Raw genomic sequence first — 23,088 nt, forward strand, 5'->3', positions numbered from 1 at the left:
ACCCTTTTTGAAGATAGGGACAACATTAGCCCTCCTCAGTCATCTGGCACTTCACCCGTCCTCCATGATTTCTCAAAGAGACTAGACAGCGGTTCTGAGAGTTCTTCTGCCAGTTCCTTTATGACTCTAGGATGCAGTTCATCTGACCCTGGAGATTTGAACTCGTTCAAAGTAATTAGGTGTTCCTTGACCATGTGCCTGTTGATCTCAAGCTGCAATCCTGCCCCTTCAGCCTGTACTTCGCCTTTACCAGGGGGGTCATAGACCCTCTTTTGGGAGAAGACTGAGCCAAAGTAGGAATTGCGCACCTCTGCCTTTTCTTTGTCATCTGTTATCGTTTTGCCATCCTTATTTAATAGCTGAATAACCATTTCTTTCCTCTGCCTTTTACTATGCACGTAGCTGAAGAAAGCCTTTTTGTTGTTTTTAGCATCCCTTGCTAACCTCAGCTCGTTCTCAGCTTTAGCCTTCCTGACGCCATCCCTGCAATTCTGTGCTACCTACCTGTACTCTTCCTTTGTTACTTGGCCTTCTTTCCATTTCCTATGTGTGTCCTTTTCTGTTTTCAGGTCATCCCTAAGCTTTTTGTGAAGCCACATTGGCTTCTTCTGTAGTCTTCCACCTTTTCTTCTTGTTGGAATTGTTTGTAATTGTGCCTTGAGAATTTCCTTTTTTAAAAGCTCCCACCCATCTTGGACTCCTTTTCTCATTAGCGTCACTTGCCATGGGACTTTACTGATCATTGTTCTGAGTTTATGAAAATCAGCTTTCCTAAAATCCAGGGTACGCGTTTGACTACACTCAGCTTTTGCTTCCTTAGAACCACGAACTGAAGTACAACATGGTCGCTTTCCCTCAGAGTTCCTGTAACTGCTACTTTATCCACTAAGTCATCTCTGTTGGTTAGGATCAAGTCAAGGACAGCCGATCCTCTAGTTCCTTCCTCTACTTTCCGCCACATAAGTCAGGAATTTCCTGGAGGGGCCATGTTTTACAAAATGTGTTTCCCAACAAATATCGGGGAAATTGAAGTCCCCCATTACTACTACATCATGCTTCCTTGAAACTCTGGCTATTTGCTTTTCAAAAGTTTCATCCTCGTCTTCTCCTTGATTGGGTAGCCGGTAGTAGACTCCGACCATCAGGTTCCATTTATTCTTTGCTCCATTTATTTTGATCCAGATGCTCTCGATGGGGCTACCAAGCTCCTCCTCCTGTATTTCTGTGCAGAGATATGTATTTTTCACATACAGTGCAACCCCACCTCCCTTTCTGTTCCTCCTGTTCTTTTTGAACAAGTTATATACTTCAATAGCTGTATTCCAGTCTTGGTAATCATCCCACCAAGTCTCAGTTATACCTATCAAGTCATAATTCCCCTCTTGTATTAAGAGTTCAAGTTCGTTCTGTTTGTTTCCCACACTCTGGGCATTAGTATATAGACATGGAATACCATGTGTTTCATAGTCTGGCTTTCTTCCTACATGTGTTTGAAGACTATTATTGGGCGCTATTAGCGATGTTCTTGTCAAGGGCTCCTTGGAGGGCTCTCAGTCTAATCCAGTAGCCAAGTCCAGACACAGACAAAGGGATTCTTTTCAAAGCTTTATTCTTCTTTTACAACTTAACAGCTCTACAGGTAGCAACTAGATCTGAGCAGCAGCATCTCTATGCCCTAAGTTAGAACAGTTGGTCCCCGTTTGAAGGGCAATTACTGGCAGACCCCTGAATATAAGGACTAGGGAGAATCCCTCCCCTTTTCCCTTGGATCCTCTGGGCTCAACCGTTCTTTGAGCGCGAACCATTTGGCGCCACTCTCTGCATCTGCGCCGCGCATCCCCCCCAGTCTGCTATTTGTGCTGAGCCACTCCCTGGACTGCTTTCTAAACTAGGAATGTGGGTGGGAGGAAGCTCCGTCAGCTGTTGGTCCTGGGAAAAAAGGAGCGTGCTCCTCTCCCGAAGGAGTGACTGCTCTTCCTCAGCATCAAAACTACTCTGGGATTCTATGGGCTCAGTGTCCACCCTGACAGTTCCCTCCGTTGCAGTGCATGAGCCTACGTCCATTGTTACCCCCAACTTTACATCTCCCTTCCCCGTAGGATTCAGTTTAAAGCCCTCCTGATGAAGTTCTTCATGCTGTGGCCAAACTCATTCTTCCCATCCTTTGTGAGGTGCAACCCATCCCTTGCCAACAGCCCACCTTCCAGGAAGTATAGCCCGTGGTCCCAGAATCCAAATTTCTCTCGTCGGCACCACCTTTGTAGCCAGTCATTCACCTGGAGTATTTTTCATTCCCTTTCTATCCCTCTTCTAACTACTGGAAGGATGGATGAGAAAACTATCTGGGCCCCAAAGTTCTTGAGTTTCCTTCCCAAAGCTTCAAAGTCTGATGTGATTTCTTCGTAGCTCTGCTTGGCGGTATCATTTGTTCCCACATGGATGAGAAGAAAGGGATACCTGTCAGTGGGCTTTATGAGTGCAGGCAACCTTTCAGTCACATCTCTAATCCGTCCTCCCGGGAGACAACATACCTGGCGAGTCCATGGGTCTTCGCGACATACTTGGATATCGATCCCACGCAGCAAGGAGTCTCCCACTACTACCACTCTCTCTTCTTCTTGGTGTAGGCCTGGGTTTCATCGCCTCTGTTTGACTGACCTTCAGCCTCTTCCTCACTCTCATGTAGGTTCGCCTGTGATTCTTCCTCTGCAGGCTGTCCTCCAGTCTCATCCGCAAGTACCTGGAATCGGTTCCACAGCTCCACTGCTTCCACTGGTGCAGAGTGGCATCTAGTTCTTCTTCTCCTAGCTGTCACCCTTTTCCAAGGAGTATCCTCTACTCCATTTTTCTTCACCTCAGCATTTCCCACTTCTGCCTCAGCTTGCTGTTGCTCTTCAAGCTTCTGGTCTTCCCTTTGCTGCTGTAGTTCCCCCATTCTGTCCAGGAACTCTTCGTGTTCTCTTATTCCCCAGAGGGTCGACAGTCGCCGCTCCAGTCCACTTACTTTTTCTTCCAGCAGGGTGATCAACTTGCACTTGTTGCAGGTGTAGGTCATGTTGTTCTCAGGCAAGAAAACAAACATTGCACACACCTTGCAAGTCACCACCACTGGAGAGTCTTGTCCTTCCATAGCCTCTTTTCCCTTTTAGTGTCTAGCTCTGTGATTGTTTTAGATTAGCCTGTGCCTGCTCCTCGACTCAGTAGAGGTTAAAAGCAGAGTCCCACTAGTGTGGAAGTGTGGGTTACAAGACAAATAAATGGAAAAAAGTTAGTTAAAAAAGAAAAAAAATGTTAGGGCCCTCCCCTGGCGAACTCCCCTGGCCAACTCCTGTTTGCTCCCCCTGTCCACTCGCTCTGGTCGCTCTCTCTCTGGGAGCTTGCTTGCTTCTGTACTCCCTGGACCAGCTGGAGTAGCTTGCTCTGCTCTGCTCAGCTGGGAGGTGGGAAACAGACTGAAGCTTCCTGCCCACTCAGCTGCTGGGAGTACTCAGGCCACACACACCCAATTCAGTTCGAGCTCTCAGAAGCACCTGGTGAGCTCACAGCCACTCAGAAGGATAAAGGGCAGTCCCCTGGGCTTCCTGCAGCCCACTTACCTCTTAGCCTCTGTCTCCTTTGTCTCCTTTGTCTCTTCTACCACTGCACTCCCCTGGCCAACTCCTGTTTGCGCGCTCTGGTCGCTCGCTCTCTGGGAGCATGCTTGCTTCTGTAGTCCCTGGACCAGGTGGAGCAGCTTGCTCTGCTCTGCTCTGCTCTGCTGGGAGGCGGGAAACAGACTCAAGGTTGTGCAATCTTAGAAGGGGGTGTGGCTGTGAGGGGGTGTGGCTGTGACTGTCATGAAGGGACCTTGCACTTCTGAATTTGCCAGTACGCTACTGATTGTAAGGAGCTCCAAAGGGACTTCTCCAAACTGGGAGAATGGGCATCTAAGGGCATCTCTACACCAGCCTAAAATCCTGCATTTAAAATGGGGCTTTCTGCTTCTGTTTTAAATGCAGGTTCACAGCTGACTCCCTTTACATGCTCTTCCTTTCCTCCCTCCCCTTCCCCTCTCCTTCTCCCCATATCTGAGTCTTCCATTATCTTTCATTGATCTTGCTCCTCTTTTTGCTGCTTTTACTCTTTTCACAGGGGAAACTGAAGCGGGACACAGTGGGGTAATGCGATAGCTTATTATCTGTGATCCATTTAAAAATGGAACAAAAGGCATTTAGTGCAGGAGACGCCCTGGAGGATCACGGCAGGGTCACGGAGAACCAATCTACATTACAACTTTAAACTAGTTTCAAACCTGTTTATCTAAAGGGATCCTACAGTTTCATGAGGGTACTGAGATTTCTTTGCTAGAGACCCCTGTCCCCTGCCCAAGCGGCCCCTCTTCCTAGAGCTACAATTCCCAGAATTCCTGTATTTGGTAGCCATAATTGCTAAAAACAGGTTTGAAACCAGTTTAAAGTTGTAATGTAGATTGCCCCGGAGTCATTGCAAAGAGCCCTCAAATGTCCGTGAAGGAGCAATTTCAATCGCAGGATAAAAGCTCCATGTGAAGGAGCCCTAAATGGCAAATGTGGTTCAATGTAAGTAAGTTAATGTGATGCACACTGGGGCAAAACTCCCCAACTTCGGGTATAACCTGATGAGACCTGAGGTAGCAGTGACCAAACAAGATAGAGATCTTGGGGTTGTGGTGGGCAGCTGGATTAAAATAACAGCCCAGTGTGTGCCTGCTGTACAAAACGCAGACTCCATGTTAGGCAGAATTAGGAAGGGAATTGAGAATAAAACTGCCAGTATTATACTGCCCTGATACAAATCTATGGTGCGACCACACTTACAATACTGTAAGGGGAGACTTGATGGAGGAGACATTTTTCTCCCTCTCTCATAATACTGGAACTTGGGGTCATCCCTTGAAGCTTATTGGTGGGAGATTCAGGACAGAGAGAAGGAAGCACTTGTTCACACAGCACATAGTTAAACTATGGGAGCGCTTTAAACTGCTTACTTTAGGCCTGGGCAGAGTCCTGCCAACTGAAGTCAATGTCATCAACAGCAGAGATGCTGCTCAGGGAATGAGAGAGGCTTGTTCTCTGCCCTGTCCATGCTCCTGCTACTGGCCACCCCCTCTCCTTTCCCTCTGTGTATTCTTTTGTTTTCAGAAATACTGCTGCTGCAGGCTCTCACTACTGGCTGTGTCCCCTCTCCTACCCCGCTGTATATTCTTTATTGTCTTGGATGACCCCAACATATAAGCCAGCTACTCCACTATTGTGCATGAAACAGTGCTATTGTGAATAGGAAAAAGAGGCTAGATAGCTAGTTCGTTACTGTGAAGGCTTGAAACAGCATAGTGCTGATTTTCTCAATGGGAAGAAGACCCTACAGATTCTCAAAGGGTAAATGCTTGTGAAAGGAAAGTAGTGCTAGGTGGGAAGAAGCCTGTGTGTCCAAGAAGAGAGAAGAGGGTAAGGGCCCCCCCTTGACCAGGTCACTGCCAGGTCACAGCCAGATCACAGAAATAGGCACGCCCAGGACATAAGGTGGGGGACGGGGCACACTGCAGCAAAACCTCTCTGGAGCCCCATTTAAGAAAAACAACGCACTAAAATGACTTTCTGAAAATGTGCCTTTTCCACATGGAAGCTACAGGGTGGCTGTGGATTGGCAACATAGTCATCTGTCATGAATGACCCTAATGTGCTCTCCCTCCACATTAAATGACCCATCTGGATTGGCTTAAAGTGAAGTCACTTTTTAAATTTGGTCAGTGCATTGGACAACAGATCTGTGAGAAATTCAGCATGCCTGTCACCTGGAAATTGCCAGGTCAGATTAGACAATAGGAAGAGAGGAGGGATTTAGATCCACAGGCAGAGGTTCTGGTCCCAGGCCAAAAAGTGGGGATTATTTATCCAACCCAACCCAACCCAACCCAAAACGAGCCAGAGGAAATTGTCACCAACAGCCCAAGAGCCACCTATTGCATTTGAGTAACCAGTGGGGTTTCTCCTGTTGGCCTGAATGTAGGAAATTTAAGGCACTGGGAGTAATTGATTGTAGGCATTCTCACAGGTAGTGCCAGAATGGCAGAGATGGGCATCTATATTGGAAGTGAAAACAGAGTTGTAAAATGTGCCAACCCAATCAATTGTTATAAATAGTGTATCCTTCTTCCTGTGTGTACAGAGTAGAACAATAAGGCTGTGGCTGTTATTCCTTATTTCTGTATCAACATTCCCTGACCTATTGGCTACTTTCCCAGGGTCTTGCCAATAAGTGATTTCATAAGAACATAAGAAGAACCCTGCTGGACCAGACCAAGGGTCCATCTATTCCAGCATTCTGTTCACAGAGTGGCCAACTGGCTGTTGATGGGAAACCCACAAGCAGGACATGAATGCAAGTGCAACAGCACCCTCCCACCCATGTTCCCCAGCAACAGGTGTATATAGGCACAATGCCTCTGGTACTGGAGGTAGAATATAGCCATCAGGACTAGTAGCCATTGATAGCCTTCTCCTCCAGGAATTTGTCTAACCTCTTTTTAAAGCCATCCACATTGGTGGCCATCACTATGTTTTGTGGTAGAGGACCAGTTTGTTGAAAAGGTGCTAAATCTTGCTGACCCCAACCTCACAGAGCGAAGTTGAACATTTGTTAGACTCGATGGGTTCTTCGCGGCAGCATATTTGCACCTGGCTTGAATCTTGCCCAGTTGAGCAGCAGAAGAATGTCCTAGCAGAAAGCCCGCATGAAGAACTTTTCTTTCAAATGGCGTGTCTGCCTAGAGAGAGGAGGTTGAGTAAAGTCTGCTGCAGAAAGAGCAAGAGCAAGCAAATGAGGGGAGTGGGAGTGAATGACGTGGCAGCTGGACATTGCAGCTGACCACTCCCATTGAGCAACAGCTGCTTGTATGATACAGAGCTCTGGCCAAGACTGAGAGAGACTCACGGGTCAAAAGCCAGTAGTAGAAATGAGATACTATAATAACTTGGGTAAAAGAGGAATTATCCAGCCTTCGCTTAACAGTCATGATGGAAATGGTATATGTCTGAAGGGGCGAAAGCAGGACCTCCAACAGTGAAGGCTCTTCACGAGCAGGTGTTAGCTCTCCAGCCCTCATTGGAGAAGAAGTATAAGAAAGGTCCTGTAGTAGAAAGGGGAGAATCATTAGGGTAGGGAAAGCCCACACTATAACCAGGAAGCCCATGGTGAAAGCCTGGTACATCGACGGAATTGGAAGGGTGTGGCATACAGCCACTATTGACTCCAGAAAGCAAGTCACACTGTCTGGTGCTGGGCAGGATAAATCCAGTTGGTATTCTGAGCTGATGGCATTCATTATGCCAACGGCAGTAATCTGATGCAGTGTGCATAATTACAGACTCATGAGCAGTATACAAGGGGTGGACAACATCATTTTGAAAATGAAAACAAGATGAGATTTGTGGATGTACCTGTCCTTATGGGGGAAAGACCTCTGGAAAGCAGGTGGATACATTGATCCAGCAAATAATTGTGTCAATTGGTCATGTACATGGGCATGCCTCAGAAATGACTGAGGCGTGTGCAAGTGGGCTGCAGACCACTCGGCTGAAGGTTGGAGCAGCATCTGCCCACACAGGAAGAGGGGGAAGAAATGTTCACTGTGGCTTCCTCTGCTCCTGAGAGAAATCAAGCCACATGGGAGCTATGGTACTTGGGAATGGGCTTTAAGGGGGGCATTCCTTTTCATGTGATGAAATGGCAACAGGAGATGCAGCATGGGAACCGTACCCACAAGGGAAACAAATGCCCCTCTCCAAAGCCCCACTGGGACAAATGACTTGGAACCAAATTCCCGGACAGAGGTGCCAGGAGTATTATGTGATCCCCCTTTCCCAATTCATGCCGGTACCTGACTGGCAATGGTAGATGCCTCTTCTGGTTATTTGTTGGTGAATCTGTGTCCTTAGCAAAGCACAATTCAGTGTTTACATCTTCTGGCTGGAAGGCATGAAAACCCATTCAAATCCAGTCTGCCTGTCAAATCCAGGCACAGAAGTGCAAGGACGGGCCAATGGATGGAAGACTCAATGCATGTTCTATGTTTCCCATCATCCCCAAGCATTGATTGACAAGATGAATGGGCTGTTAAAACAGCCAGCCCCAGAGCATATTCTGAAAAAGGTGCAGGACAGTTTTAGAGCAGGGTGAATCTGAATTCAACAGTCATCCTCCACTGTAGGTGCCACTAACCCCATCATGAGTATCTAACTCATGATGGGGTTAGTGGCACCTGCAATGCTTGATGGGCTGATGGCATCCCAGAGATGAGATATCCGAAGGTATGGGAAATCTAACCTTGTGGTGTAGACCAGTGAAAGCTGCACCTGACAGTGCTAGAGCAACCTTATGCCAGCCAACGATGTGGCTATGTCTGTTAGGGGGTGGGGTAGTGGAAGGGATTACAGTGCTGGGAACTGGAGTTGCAGTCCCTCAGGAGATGTGTGGATGGATTGCCCCATGGCCTGGAGCCAATCTACATGATGGACTTTGCAGAGGGAGAGCAGTCTGAGGTCTTTGCGACACATGACGTTGCCTCCAATCCTCAGCCATCCTACAGCTTCCCTCTGGAAAAGCTCTTAAAAGCATTCTTTATGAGGGTGGAAGATGCCGACCATCAATATGGAGTGCATGTAGTAGTTTAAAGTGAAGTCAATTTTTAAGCCTTGTCAGTGCATTGCACAACTGATCTTTGAGAAATTCAGCATGGCTGTCCCCTAGGAAATGGCCAGGCCACGTTAGACAATGTGAAAGGAGGAACGATTTCGATCCCAGGCCATAAAGTAGGGACTGTTTATTCAAACCCACCCAAAAGAAGCTGGAGAAAACTGTCACCAAGAGGCCAAGAGCCACCTATTAGGTGTGATTAACCAATGCTGTTTCTCCTGAAGGCTTGGCTGTAGGAAAATTAAGGCACTGGGAGTAAGTGATTGTATACCTTCTCACAGGTGGTGCCAGAATGGCAGAGATGAGTGACAACCCCACTCCTGGCATATATAAAAAAGGAGTTGAGAGGTATGTTTTTTTCAGTGTTGTCTTCATCACTGAACTTCTTCCACGCTTCGAAAGTACATAGGGACACTTGGCCAGGAAGATCTGCTGCTATGGACCCCGCCAAATTGTTGGCTTTCTTCCTGTTGCTGCTGCCATCTTTTGGTAAGAACCAGCATTTTGATGTGATGTGACCACAAACCTGGGAGGGCAGGGGGACATTCTGTATGCATCATTTTTTATTCCCCTTGCAACTGTATGTGTGAGAGTTGTGTAGCAGCTGTATGTGTCTGAGTCTGTGTGTGTGACCCATGCTACTGTCTGGAGAGATTTGCATCTGACTGTTACATTCTGATGCTCCTTTCCTTGCATATTCTTTGCGTGCAGATGGGCTGTTGTGCACGACATGTGTAATAGTAGTGCTGCAGCTAGTGCTGTGCCGAAACCCAACCTGCCCTTTCGCAACCTCTTCATTTCCCTGCGAAAGAGGATGACATTTCTCTGCCTCATTCCTTGGGATGTTGAACATTTTGGAGAAATTCTTCAGAGTGGCTGGCTTCAGTGCTGACCTTACTGCAGGTGGGTGGCAGAGGGTGTGTGTGTGCAGTGTGCTCTTTCTTTTGCCATCCCCCCAACGCGTTCTGTCCTTGCCACCTCTCCGGCAGCTTGAGCAGAAACCCTTGGAAAGCCCCCAGAGGACTAACCAGGACTTCTTCCCTCAGGCTTCCCTGTGCTGCTGCCTACAGAGTGCCTGAAAGCCGAGAGGGGCATTTCGGTCATGCTTTCTTGTTACTAAAAGCCCTTTTAACCACAATGACAATGACAACTCCTGTCTCAGCTCTCAGGCACTTAGAGGCAGCAGCACTGAGAAGCCCAAGGGAGGAATTCCTGGCTAAGTCCTCTAGGGAGCTTTCCAAGAAGCTCCAGCAGCCAGAGAGGCTGCAAGGACGGAACGGAGGGCTGGAGGGTGGGAGGTGGCGAAAGAAAGAGCACAGACGAAGACCTCAGCCACCCCCTTACACTAAGGTACCTATCAGTAAGTATCAGAGGCAGCATGCCTATGTGCAGCAGTTGCTGGGGAACATGGGCGGGCAGGTGCTGTTGCTCATGAACTATGAGTAAGCATCAGAGGAAGTATGCCTATCTCCAGCATGGGCAGGAGGGTGCCATTTCTCTCATCTCCTGCTTGTGGGTTTTCCACAAGCAGCTGGTTGGCCACTGCATGAACAGAATGCTGGACTAGATGGGCCCTTGGTCTGATCCAGCATGGCTCTTCTTATGTTCTGAGGAAGCCCTGCACCCAGAGAAATGTCTCCAACATTCTCACCCCTTCCCACAGTTTTCGGGTGCTGTTTCTTTTTGCCCCTCTCCCACAACAGATGCCCCTTCATGGATCACTGCCTTGTTGTGGCGAAGGGGCTTGCGTAACTCAGTGAAGCCATAAGGTATGCCGTGCAGGGCCACCCAAGATGGACAGGTCATGGCAGACAGTTCTGACAAAATGTGGTCCACTGGAGAAGGAAATGGCAACCCACTCCAGTATTCTGGCCAAGAAAACCCCATGGAACGTATCACAAGGCTAAAAGATATGACGCCGGAAGATGAGCCCCTCAGGTCGGAAGGTGTCCAATATACTACTGGGGAAGAGCAGAGGGTATTTCCAAGTAGCGCCAGAAAGAGTGAAGCGGCTGGGCCAAAGCCAAAAGGACACTCAGCTGTGGATGTGTCTGGTGGTGAAAAGAAAATCTGATGCTGTAAAGAACAATATTGTTTAGGAACCTGGAATGTCAGATCAATGAATCAAGGTAAGCTGGAGGTGGTCAAACATGAGATGGCAAGATTGAACATCGACATCTTGGGAATCAGCGAACTAAAATGGACAAGCATGAGCAAATTTAATTCAGGTGACCATTATATCTACTACTGTGGGCAAGAATCCCTTAGAAGAAATGGAGTAGCACTCATAGTCAATAAAAGGGTGGGAAAAGCAGTACTGGGGTACAATCTCAAAAACGATAGAATGATCTCAGTACGAATCCAAGGCAAACCATTCAACATCACAGTAATTCAAGTCTATGCCCCAACCACTGAGGCCGAAGAAGCTGAGGTTGATCGGTTCTATGAAGACCTACAACACCTTCTAGAACTAACACCAAAAAAAGATGTCCTCTTCATCATAGGGGATTGGAATGCTAAAGTAGGAAGTCAAGAAATCACCAGGATAACAGGCAGGCATGGCCTTGGTGTACAAAATGAAGGAGGACAAAAGCTAATAGAGTTTTGCCAAGAGAACACGCTGATCATAGCAAACACTTTTTTCCAACAGCACAAGAGGCGACTCTACACATGGACGTCACCAGATGGTCAATATCGAAATCAGATTGATTATGTCCTTTGCAGCCAAAGATGGAGAAGCTCTATACAGTCAGTAAAAACAAGACCTGGAGCTGACTGTAGCTCAGATCATGAGCTTCTTGTTGCAAAATTCCGGCTTAAATTGAAGAACGTAGGGAAAACCACTAAACCATTCAGGTATGACCTAAATCATATCCCTTATGAATATACAGTGGAGGTGAGGAATAGATTTCAGGGATTAGACCTGATAGACAGAGTGCCTGAGGAACTATGGACGGAGGTCCGTAACATTGTTCAGGAGGCAGCAACGAAATCCATCCCAAAGAAAAAGAAATGCAAGAAAGCCAAGTGGCTGTCTGAGGAGGCTTTACAAGTAGCTGAGGAAAGAAGGGAAGCGAAAAGCAAGGGAGAAAGGGGAAGATACATCCAACTGAATGCAGAGTTCCAGAGAATAGCAAGGAGAGACAAGAAGGCCTTTTTAAATGAACAATGCAAAGAAATCGAGGAAAACAACAGAATGGGAAAGACTAGAGATCTCTTCAAGAAAATCGGAGATCTCAAGGGAACGTTTTGTGCAAAGACGGGCATGATCAAGGACAAAGAAGGCAGGGACCTAACAGATGCAGATGAGATTAAGAAGAGGTGGAAAGAATACACAGAAGAACTATACAGGAAAGATCTGAATGTCCCTGATAGCCATGATAGTGCGGTCACTGAACTTGAGCCGGACATCCTCGAGAGTGAAGTCAAGTGGGCCTTAGGAAGCATTACTAACAACAAAGCTAGTGGAGATGACAGTCTTCCAGCTGAGCTATTTCAAATCCTAAAAGATGATGCTGTTAAAGTGCTGCATTCAATATGCCAACAAATTTGGAACACTCAACAGTGGCCACAAGACTGGAAAAGGTCAGTTTACATTCCAATTCCAAAGAAGGGCAACGCCAAAGAGTGTTCAAACTACCGCACAATTGCGCTCATTTCACATGCCAGCAAGGTTATGCTCAAAGTCCTACAAGCTAGGCTTCAGCAGTATGCGAACCGAGAACTACCGGAAGTACAAGCTGGGTTTTGAAGAGGCAGAGGAACTAGAGATCAAATCGCCAACATTCGCTGCATCATGGAGAAAGCAAGAGAATTCCAGAAAAATGTCTATTTCTGCTTCATTGACTACGCTAAAGCCTTTGATTGTGTGGATCACAACAAACTGTGGCAAATTCTTAAAGTGATGGGAGTACCAGACCACCTTACCTGTCTCCTGAGAAACCTGTACGAGGGTCAAGAAGCAACAGTAAGAACCAGACATGGAACAACCGAGTGGTTCAAAATTGGGAAAGGAGTACGACAAGGCTGCATATTGTCACCCTGCTTATTTAACTCATATGCAGAGTACATCATGAGAAACGCCGGGTTGGATGAATCACAGGTCGGAATTAAGATTGCTGGGAGAATTATCAACTACCTCCGATATGCAGACGATACCACCCTAATGGCAGAAAGCGAAGAGGATCTCAAGAGCCTCTTGTTGAGGGTGAAAGAGGAGAGTGCAAAAGCTGGTTTGAAACTCAACATTAAAAAAACGAAGATCATGGCATCTGGCCCCATCACTTCCTGGCATATGGAAGGGGAAGAAATGGAAGCAGTGACAGATTTTACTTTCTTGGGCTCCAAGATCACCGCAGACGGTGACTGTAGCCATGAAATTAAAAGACGCTTGCTCCTTGGGAGGAAAGCTATGGCAAACCTAGACAGCATAGTAAGAAGCAGAGACATCACCTTGCTGACAAAGGTCTGTCTAATCAAAGCTATGGTTTTCCCAGTAGTAACGTATGGCTGTGAGAGCTGGACTATAAGGAAGGCTGAGCGCCGAAGAATTGATGCTTTCGAACTGTGGTGCTGGAGAAGACTCTTACGAGTCCCCTGGACTGCAAGGAGGTCAAATCAGTCAATCCTAAAGGAAATCAACCCTGAGTGCTCATTGGAAGGACAGATACTGAAGCTGAAGCTCAAATACTTTGGCCACCTAATGCGAAGAGAAAACTCTCTGGAAAGGACCCTGATGCTGGGAAAGACTGAAGGCAAAAGGAGAAGGGGACAGCAGAGGATGAGATGGCTAGATAGCATCACCGATGCAATGAATATGAACTTGAGCACACTCCGGGAGAGAGCGCAGGACAGGAAGGCCTGGCGTGCTATGGTCCATGGGGTCACGAAGAGTCGGACACGACTGAACGACTGAACAACAACAACAACACAACAGATGGTCGAGAATTAATAATTTGAAAAGTTCAGCACAGTGCTAGCTGAAACACATTTCAAATGCTCATGTGGGACTTCTCATGGAGCCTGTGCTTTTTGCTTCATGAAGCAAAGAAGAAGTGGCATCCCCATCTCCCAGTGACCCGCTTGCTGCACAGCACCAGTCAGACAGTCATTCCTCCCCCCACCCCGCCTTATGGTGCCACTTGAAGCAAGTCTCTTCAGCCTGCTGGCACAATTGACCCTGCTCCTGAACTGGACTTTCAAATAGGGCATTTGAGTTTTGACATCCATGGGTGTTATGTCTTTATTAGGCCAACCAAAAGATCACCAAAAATGTACAAAAAAACTTCTTCGCCCCAAATAACGTCCGCTCAGATGCAAACAACATGACTTCAACATCAATTAAGGGTTTCTTCTCCCCCCACCCCACCCCCTGCTCTTTGGAATACCTGGCCAGATCTGGAGATCTCAAAAGCTTATACAGTTCTTGGTTTGCCTAGTAAAGGTTTTGTACTCAACAAAAAACATTCACTAAATAAACATATTACACTAATACGTTTTTTGGATTTTGCATATGACCAACATAGCTACATTTGTTTTTTTGTGTGTGTCATTTGGACAATACCAAATTGAGTAGCCATTCAACAGTGAGAATTTGAACTGGAAGAAGGGGATTTTATACCACCAGAAGATGGGACTTGATTCTCTGAGAGTTCCCCCCCTCCAGTAATATGAATTTTGGAATTTTGCTTATGGCCAACATGGCTATTTTGCTTTCTGAGTTGAAGCTCTTAAGGGCACAATCCTCTGCAGAAAAAAGTCCTACCTGGCTGGCTGGGGTGGGCTGGGAGTTGTAGGACTTTTTTTTCTGTCTGAACATGCATAGGACTGTGCCCTTAATCACTAAAGGCAGGTATTACATTTATCTGTGTTTTTCAACACCAAACGATCACACAGGAAACCCATATGAGAAATATCTCTCTGCCCATCTCCTTGAGTTATTTGGGGGAGTGATTTTGGAGGTACTGAAATACTCTGCTTTAGAGCATTGGCACCCCTCTCCGTTGGACAGTAAGTATCCTTGGTCTGTGTTGCAGTGTCAGCATCCCGTAAGCGGATCGTTGGAGGCCAGGAATGCGACGAGACTGGGCATCCTTGGCTCGGACTGCTCTATTCCTCCGGAGAACACATGTGCTCTGTAGTATTGCTCAATCATGACTGGGTGGTCAGCACTGCTCATTGCTTCATCAGGTGAGGAGTGTTACAGTGCCAGCGAACATGTTTGGAATCCGATTCCAGATCTTGGGAAATGCTTCAGGTTCAATCTTTCCTTTAGCGATCATGGCATGTATTTTGAAGGGATCCCCCCCACCCCCCTTGAGTGCCACTCTTTGCTTTTTCATGTGGAAAAGTTACATCGAAGTACATTTCTGTACAACTTTTCCAAGTATGAATCCAGGGCAGGCTCACTACAGGAATGCACGGTCCCGCTGTTAGGGGCTTTCCCAGACCAGTTACATGGGTCAACAGTTCTGATGTCACTTTCCCATAAGAAGTCGCTAGGGCTGTGCAACACTTTGGTCCGAATCCCGAAGCAGATCACTGTGATTTGGACCTAAGTGGTCAAGTTCTGGAGCAGGTCCAGATTGGGCCAAGCCACCCGAAGTTGGTTGGAATCGACCCAAAGTGCTCCGGGCTGCTTTGGCCCAATCCAGGCAGCCGCCCACCAGCTGCGCAAGCCCCCTCCTCCTTACCTGGACCTGCCTGTAACATTGCATAGATGGTCCCTTTACAGCCGCAAGCGATGCAAGACTGAGGGGAGACAGGATAGCTCTCTTCAGGTACTTGAAAGGCTGTCACAGAGAGGGAGGCCAGGATCTCTTCTCGATCATCCCAGAGTGCAGGACACAGAATAATGGGCTCAAGTTCCAGGAAGCCAGATTCTGGCTGAACATCAGGAAAAACGTCCTGACTGTTAGGGCAATACAACAATGGAACCAATGACCTAGAGAGGTGGTGACTCTCCCACACTGGAGGCATTCAAGAGGAAGCTGGACAGTCATCTGTCAGGGATGCTTTGACTTGGACTCCTGCATTGAGCAGGGAGTTGGACCTGATGGTCTTATAGGCCCCTTCCAACCCTACTATTCTATGATTTCATTAATGGAAGAAGAAGAGTTGCCATTTTTAAAGAACATGGCAACTCCCTCCAAGACAGTGACGGCCGCAGGCGCTCTGGATCGGTCCATGTAAGGAGGAACAGGGGGCGCGTGTGATTGGGTGCGGGGTGGTCGCACGGCTGGGCTGAGGGCCCGCTTCCGTTGTCCAGATCTTGATTCGGATCCAGAGGCCAAAGCAGGTCAACCTGGATCTGGACAGGGTCTAGGTGGATTGGGACCAACTTGGAAGCTACAAATCAGCCCCTGAAGAGGGCTGGGGGATCCCTGCAGAGCACTAGAAAAAAATTGCCCCAAACGTTCTATCTTTAGCAGTTAAGTTGACATCTTTTTACGACAGGAGTGGCGAAATTCTTTCAGCCTGCCAGCCAAACGCAATTTCAGAGAAGCTCTTGGGGCCCCATTCTGGTGGTTCACAGCGCCAAAAGCAAAGGGGGATGGACCAAAGGGGATGGGGTGGAGCCGAGGTTATCCCTGAAAATTAACCCGTTCTAGCTTTGAGCTCTTACCGCCGGTAACTAAGCCTTAGGGGGGGCGTTTCAGCCTTTCAAAATGAGAGGAAAACTGCACAAAAGCCAGGAAAACCCCAACAAATTGGCGGTGAAAGGAAAGGGCAGGTGGCCTTCTGGGGAATCCCTGAGTGCCAGAGTGGGACCTCTGGAGGGCCAGATTTGGCCCTTGAGTCTGAGGTTCCCCACCCCTGATTTAGGGGGAGATTGACAGCCATGCTCAGCAGTGAGTCCCATGTAGGGATGTTAGAGAATTCCGCCACGGATCCCAGGGGGGCCGAATTCCAGTGAATTCGGCCCCCCGGAATCCGTGGTAGAACGGAGCCCACTGTCCCTCCACCCCGCGAAACGGAGTCTACCTGGCTGCGGCTCCGGCTGCGGCTTCAGCTCTGGCGGCGGAGGCAGAGGCGGCGGCTCTGGCTGCTGCCGGGCTGGTGCGGACGCAAATGGCATCCTGAGTAGGGGATGCCATTTGCGTCCCTATGGTAGCCCGTGATAGGCTACGTAAATATTTACGTAGCCTATCACGGATAAAAGAGGAATGCAAATGGCGTAGGGGACGCCATTTGCGTTTATCACGGGCTACCATAGGTACGCAAATGGCGTCCCCTACTCAGGACGCTATTTGCGTCCGCACCAGCCTGGCAGCAGCTGGAGGCCCCACTGTGGGTTGGCCCGGCCGGCGGCTCTGCGGCCTGGCCGCGGAGCAGAGCCGGCCGGGCAGGATTCTGGGCGGGAGGAACGGATCGCCTCCCCCCACCTGTGGAACCCGGCGGAGCCAGGTAAGCAGGGTTTCGTACACCCCTAGTCCCATGGCACCACCTCCAGGCCAGAGGCCAGGACAAATGTCCGTTGCAAGCGATAATGTCGTCAACTTGCCCATCTGGGCCTTGCATTGAGAGACCTCTGAGCTCTTTGCTGTGATTCTTGTAGTGACGAAGTCCAGATAGGTCTTGGAGTGCACAACAGAGACATGCCAAGAGGGGATGAACAGTGGAGAGTCGATGAGAAAAAAATATGCTACCCTGATACCAACAGCACCACTTCAGAGAGCACCTGCTCCATGAGTACTGACATCATGCTGATCAAATTGAACAGCCCTGTTGACTACAATGAGCGCATTTCCCCCCTCAGCCTGCCCAACACCACTGCCTCTGCGGGAACAAATTGCACTGTAATGGGTTGGGGCACAATGACATCTCCTAACGGTAAGAACCACGGCTACACATGGTTGTCTGCACAATGAGGCCTTTGCCAGAACCCAGACCAGGCTGAGGGCCTCACTGCGTGGTGTTAGAAATGGGTGGGTTGGATGATTGCTGCCCCATGGATGTGGAAAGAACTTTCTGAGGCGTTGCCTTTGCCTCACCCAAGGGGTCCCAAGGGCTTTGGGTTGGTGGGCACCTTTGGAATTTGGGGAGACTGCAAAACACAAATCCACGCTTTTGAACCCCAGTCAAGGTGGTGTTGCGGGCAGCCCTTCACGCTGCAGCATAGCAGCCTTGTTTCATGTTTAAAAACTGTAAACAATGAAATAAAAGCCAGGAGGGGCAGGGAGCCTGGCAGGCACCAGTAGAGGTCTCCATGTGAACCTTGGTGCCCAGTGCTACCATAATGAAGACCCCAGCTCGCTAATATCACGGGCGCAAAGGAGACATGTTCACACTGGGCCCAATATACAGGAGCCAAGCTGACAGGTGAGCAGGTACACTCTCTCTCTCTCGTGCGCGCGTCGCGCACGCACACGCACACACACCGGTGATCTTATAATTGTATAAGACCTTGCTTTCTTTTCAGCCCCAAATCAAAACATTCATGGCCAGCTCTACAGGATGGCGAAATCATGAGGGTAGCGCCATGCGCATTGACAAAAAGGGGAAACGCATCACCGACAATGAAATAAGAGGACACGATCTGCATTAAATTCGCACATGCCAGTGTATATGTATAGGACCGTATTTAGAAAGAATTATTGTAATTTATATAGGAGCACAATATATCACATGATAATGGGGAAGATTGTGACTAAGTGACCTGTGTGCCTTGCTCAGTCTGCTGTCCAGATGTTAATAGTTGATAGGCAACTCCAGGGCCCCTTCTGGCTCCCGCTTCTTAGGGTTCTTTATCTTTGAACCAGACTTGGACTGGACAGCCCTTCAAAGAGGGAACACCTTGAAATGGAGGACTGCCCTCTGTAAAGAAGGACACCGGGCCACCAGAATAGGTCAGGCATTTGTCATTTCACCAAAACAGGCAAAGGCCCCAGTTCTCCAACAAGGTACTCTTTGCACAGGGCACCTGAACACACAGGTGAAAGCACAGGAAGGGTTCTGGGCTGCACATCTTTCCTCTTGCAGGTTCAGTTGGCCCATTTGACAGGCCTTGCTCGAAGTCCCTAACCATCCTGGAAGTGGCATTTCACGTCGCCAGATTTTTTCACACAGCTCCTCCCAGACACAGCAGAATCGATCCCTTGCAAACATCTTGCTAGACCACCTTGTCCTTTCTTTGGTTTTCAGAGACTTTTCCAGCTTTTCCTCATTGTGTTGACATCGAACTATTCGATAATCACAGGTGTCGTGTTGCTTACCGGTAGTGGAGAAGGTCTAACAGGAAGTTATGTGCAGGAATCTGGGCAGGAGGCAAAGATTCATGCAAGGTAAGGAGCTTACCCATGTGGGCAGGATTCCGTAGGAAGGGCGGTCGGCTCCCAGAGACATGAGAGCAAAGCAGGCCAAGACGTTGAGCTGGTGATTCCTTCTTGAAGCCCAAATTCTAGCTAAGCTACAGTGGCCCAGGCCTAGCCCTTCTGCATTAACAATAACAATAAAATGCATCTCCGCAAATGAGGCAAAGATGACACCAATGGGCATGTGCTACTGTATATGATCTTGGAATTGTTGTCGATCACAAGCTGAATATGAGCCAACAATGTGATATGGCTGCAAAAAAATCCAATGCTATTTTGGGCTGCATTCATAGAAGCATCACTTCCAAATCCCGGGAAGTACTAGTTCCCCTCTACTCAGCACTGGTTAGGCCTCCTCTGGAGTACTGCGTCGAGTTCTGGGCACCACATTTTAAGAAGGATGCAGACAAACTGGAGAGGGTTCAGTGGAGGGCAGCAAAGATGATCGGGGACTGGAAACAAAGCCCTATGAGGAGAGACTGAAAGAACTGGGCATGTTTAGCCTTGAGAAGAGAAGACTAAGGGGAGATAGGATAGTGCTCTTCAAGTACTTGAAAGGTTGTCACAGAGAGGAAGGCCAGGATCTCTTCTCGATCATCCCAGAGTGCAGGACACGGAATAATGGGCTCAAGTGACAGGAAGCCAGATTCCAGCTGAACATCAGGAAAAACTTCCTGACTGTTAGGGCAATACAACAATGGAACCAATTACCTAGAAAGGTGGTGACTCTCCCACACTGGAAGCATTCAAGAGGAAGCTGGACAGCCATCTGTCAGGGATGCTCTGACTTGGATTCCTGCATTGAGCAGGGGGTTGGACTCGATGGCCTTGTAGGCCCCTTCCAACACTACTATTCTATGATTCTATGTAAATTAAAATCTGCCTAATATAGCATAGTGCATGCCAAAGTAGCGTAGTGCACTATAAGGTAAATTAGTATACTATGCTAATTGCATAGTAGCATTGTATATATTTCAGCTTAATAATGCTATACATATATAGTGTATTTTAATGGTCTTTAATTTTTGTGAACCGCCCAGAGAGCTTCAGCTATGGTGTGTCATGGAAATGTAATAAATGAAAATAAATGAAATATACATAATGTACATAAAGCATAGTAATATACATTATACCTATGTATAGTATAGATGCAAATTTGGAAATACTAACTATAATTTAAATAGAAGGACATCTCACTATAATGGGGAAGACTGACCAGGTGAGCTGTGTGCCTGCTCAGTCTGCTGCCCAGGTGCTAACTGTGGAGGGGCAACTTCGAGGCCCAGCTGCCCTCCCTTCTTATGGTTCCTTATGTTTAGGACTTGGACTGCAGCCATTCAAACGGAGGAAACCTTCAGAAAGAGGACTGTCCTCTGACATCTCTTCAAGTAGAGGACTGTCTTCTGGAACGGAGGACACCTGGCGACCTGACTGTGGCACTACCATTCTCCTGTTACAAGACACAGTCCCAAAGAGACGCATAGACATGGTTATGAGTACTAAACCTGGCAAGAAGGTGTTGTATTCAGGCAGAGACTGAACAATAGCTATTAAGACAACCTGAACAGGATCTAGAAAATTGCTGGACTATATAATCTGGTTGTTTTGGAGAAAGGAGGGGAGAAGGGCAACTACTAAATGGTTAAGAAAAGAGCTTCATGAACCATTGTAACGACAATTTCCAGTCCATTACACAGAGTTGCATCATGCCTTCTGCAAACATGTACACTATACATTTTGTCGCGTATTAACCTTCCTTCACTCCACATACATATGTACACCACAATTGAAACCAGACTAACATAGAAGAAAAATGTGATATACTAGTGGCAAACAGATTAGTCAAGTGTCAATTCTTATGTAGCCAAAACAGCATCATCCAGGCATGAGGGTGAAGGATTAACAGTGTGGGAGAACCCCAAGGTTTGCAAAAAACCCCCAAAAACATTTTAATCCCCCCCTAAGGTGGTCAGGAGGGATAAAAAACCCTGCAATGTTCGTTTTCCTCTGCCACCGCCACTCCTTCCCTAAATCCCAAATGCCTTTGTGGCACTGTAGTACTGGCATGTAGAGTGGGTTTTGTTTTTTGTTTTTTACCACCCTTGCCTACTCCCTCTGTGGCCTGGAGAAACAAGAGATGAACAACCCACAGTTCTGGGTTCGCACGTAACAATAATCCATGATTGAAGCAACCTAGATTTCACAACCCAACACCAAACCATGGGTTTACTTCCTGGATTGTTTGTAGTTAACCAACCATGGTTTGTTAGCATGGCTGAGTTCACACATCATGACAACCCAGGATGAAATAAACCATGGGTTAGCATTATATCTGAGCCAGGTCACTATCGTTGTCCAATCCATAACTATATTTAATAGTGTGTTCTGTTCTCTCAATAGCGTGATTCCGGTGGACCCCTCCTCTGTGGTGGAGAATTCCAGGGGATTGTATCTACAGGGGGATACCCTTGTGCTCTACCACGGGAAGCCGGCATCTATACCAAGGTCCACAGCTATCTCAACTGGATCCAGAGTATTATTCAATAAAGTAGAGATGGCCCTGGTCCCTCCAAGAACGGCTTACCAGTAGAAATTGCTTGAGTCACATCAATGGAGGGGCGTGGGGTGGGAACCTACTACCCAATGGCTCTTTTTGATCATGCCTTAGGCCACAAATCTAGGCACATTTCTTCCTGGCACTGAGAATCACTGAACACAGTGGGACTCACTTTGGAGTACATGTGCACAGGATGGGACTGTGAGACACGATGAGCTTTTCTACATGAGGCATTTATTGTGTGCTCATCATTCCTTACTCATGGTGGTTTAGAGATTCTTTAGACAATGTGATGACCCTCCAGTTTCACTTCTGTTTTTAAGAGCACATAAAAAAGAGAATGGGGAAAATGGAGTATTATTTCTGGAAGCAAAAGAAATGCTTTTTCCTATAGAATGTAGAATGGCAAAAATGGAAGCAAAAGAATTTTTTTTTTTTTGGTAGTTGCGCAATTGCGTAATTCTGCTATAGCACAGCACCACCTAGAGGTTTTGCAGTGGTAAAGCAGAATAGGAAATCCCTTTGTGTTGAGCTTGGATCTCAGTTCTATGACAAAACCAAAGTAGATAGCAAGAATTAACAGGCTTGTGTAGAAAAGCTCCATATTATTGCAACCTTACATCCCGATAGGATGCATGTTTAATTCATAGTAAGTCTCACTAAAGTGAATGAGAGACCTATTCCCAAGTGAAAGAGCATGGGTTTATGGTCTTGCTCATGTATAACAAGAATCTCAGGATGGCCATTTCCTACCTAAGCATGAGGAAGCTTCTGATTTCCCAATGGTTTCTGTGTGAATTCCCAGCTCTGAAAGCTAACAAATGGGAAAGTAAAATAAAAGACTCCATCATTTCTAAAATCTCATAATTTCAGCTATAGGGTAATATAGAAGTGAAATAAATAAATAAATAAATACTTCAAGTATCTATCTCTTGTTTTCTTATTGTGTGTGTTTGACAGTACTGGCAATTGAATATAGGGCCTTTCCCCTCTACCAGTGTCAATCCCTGTGGGGCTTGATCTTATCTTTAAAAATAGAAGCTTGATGAAGGAAGAATGGCTGATTAGTCACCTTCCATACACCAGAGCAGAGGGCCAGCCCTTTCTCTCAGGAGTTATTCATGGAGAGGAGGGCTTAGCTCTGGGGCGTTGATCCTGAAGTCAGCAGGGCAAGTCTGAATGCCCTCCTAGGTGGCACTGGGAGACTCTCTGAGAATTTGAAAACTAGGACAGCAGACGGCAGGCTAAGCCACTACCTTCCTCCATTATGTGGCTACTAGTCCTGATGCTACCTCCAGTATCAGAGGCATTATGCTTATGTACACCGGTTGCTGGGGAACATGGGTGGGAGGGTGCTCTTGTGCTCATGTCCTGCTTGTGGGTTTCCCACTGACAGCTGGTCAGCCACTGTGTGACCAGAATGCTGGACTAGATGGAGCCTTGGGCTGATGCATCATGGCTTTCCTGATGTTGGGTTTGGTTTTTTTTGGCTGAGGATGTTTTACA

At 47.4% G+C, this 23,088-nt stretch overlaps 1 pseudogene across 1 annotated transcript; it reads left to right on the forward strand.

Moving 5' to 3' along the window:
- Positions 1-9,149: 9,149 nt before the first annotated feature.
- On the forward strand, positions 9,150-22,503 carry LOC146337878 (gilatoxin-like; annotated as a pseudogene). The gene is made up of 5 exons (XR_014785115.1): positions 9,150-9,201; positions 14,748-14,901; positions 17,270-17,544; positions 18,856-18,995; positions 21,426-22,503. The product of XR_014785115.1 is annotated as a gilatoxin-like (transcript).
- Positions 22,504-23,088: the final 585 nt, after the last annotated feature.

The sequence above is a fragment of the Heloderma suspectum genome, chromosome 10 (assembly GCF_057233095.1).
Source record: "Heloderma suspectum isolate Gila_16-S chromosome 10, 16-S_ref, whole genome shotgun sequence".
Classification (NCBI taxonomy): domain Eukaryota; kingdom Metazoa; phylum Chordata; class Lepidosauria; order Squamata; family Helodermatidae; genus Heloderma; species Heloderma suspectum.